Raw genomic sequence first — 1,125 nt, 5'->3', positions numbered from 1 at the left:
AAGATCAGGCTTATATGTCACCTGCGTACTCACTCAACCTAGCCTCCACCCCCCTCCTCTCTCTTCTTTCTCCTTTTTCCTCATCTTTGCTTGTGAAGGACAAACAACAGAAGACAGGTCTAGAAGAGAGGGTGAGATCTGTGAGTTGCCTGTAAAGCTATGGGAGTCGAATTTGTGTTGTCGGTTGAAGTCACCCAGCGATAAGATGAAGAGAGAAAGAGAAAGGGACCAAAGACAGTGCCCTTTAAAACTGCCACACAAAGTTGGAGGGGGGGATGAAGGGATCCTCCAAAGGACATGATGAAGAGAGGGAGGAAAAGAAGCAGTAGATGAGTCATGGAAACTAAGGGAGGACAAGATGTCAACAGGAAAAAGCACAATTGATGGTATGGAAGGAGGATGAGACTGGAGTGTTGTTCTGAGATGTGGCCTGGAAGCGCCCATTCCAAACTGGCAAAACCTGTCTCATCTGAGCGCACAGGTTGAAACTAGGATGGAGTGGGTCTAGGATGGAGCTGGAGAAGAAACTAGGGAGAAGGGGTGAAAACAGCAGGTACAAAGAGCTGAGAGATGAAAAACATGAAGGAGATGGAACTGCAGGGGTGGGGACTGACTGGAGTCAAGGGTGACAGGTGAAAGCTGCTTTGTTGTGGGTGGGAGAGGAAAAGAAAGAGGTTAAAGAGAAGAGTGAGGGAGAGGGTATAATAAGATTTGGGGGATGGGATAGGGTTACTAGGTCTCCTGGAAAAGAGGCAAAGGAGGAAAGTGTCTCTCTGACAGGGGGTAGAGGAGGATAGAGAAGGGTAGGAGCAAAGGCCACATTGCATGCGAGTTGTCTCTTGAAAGGCCCCTGGGCACAGAGACAAGTGGAGATGGGAAATGGTTATAGAAATTAGTCAAAAAGGCAGCCGGGATTGAGACTGTGGAGCCTGGAGGCACGTTTAGCTAGGAAGACAGCACAACTTACGAGTCACAAGCCACCCAGAGCAGCAGGAGAGCAGGGCCGAAGGGAGAGGAGGGGGCAGGCAGGGTGGGTCTCGCCAGGGGTTGGTTACATGGGCAAAGCTGAGGGGAGCAGGGGGGGCCCCTAAAAGTCAGCAGCACTGGGGGGGATCAGAGAAAGGC

The 1,125-nt window shown here is 50.8% G+C and overlaps 1 protein-coding gene across 1 annotated transcript in view; it reads left to right on the top strand.

Annotated features, from left to right (window-relative positions):
- The window catches only part of SPTBN1 (spectrin beta, non-erythrocytic 1), a 261,640-nt gene that overhangs the window by 700 nt on the left and 259,815 nt on the right, over positions 1-1,125 (top strand). The gene's annotated exons all lie outside the window — the stretch shown is intronic.

This window comes from Gavialis gangeticus, unplaced genomic scaffold, assembly GCF_001723915.1.
Source record: "Gavialis gangeticus isolate Ggan-Ray unplaced genomic scaffold, GavGan_comp1, whole genome shotgun sequence".
NCBI classification, from domain to species: domain Eukaryota; kingdom Metazoa; phylum Chordata; order Crocodylia; family Gavialidae; genus Gavialis; species Gavialis gangeticus.
The sequence above is the reverse complement of the archived record's forward strand: the minus strand, read 5'-3'. Positions and strand labels throughout refer to the sequence as shown.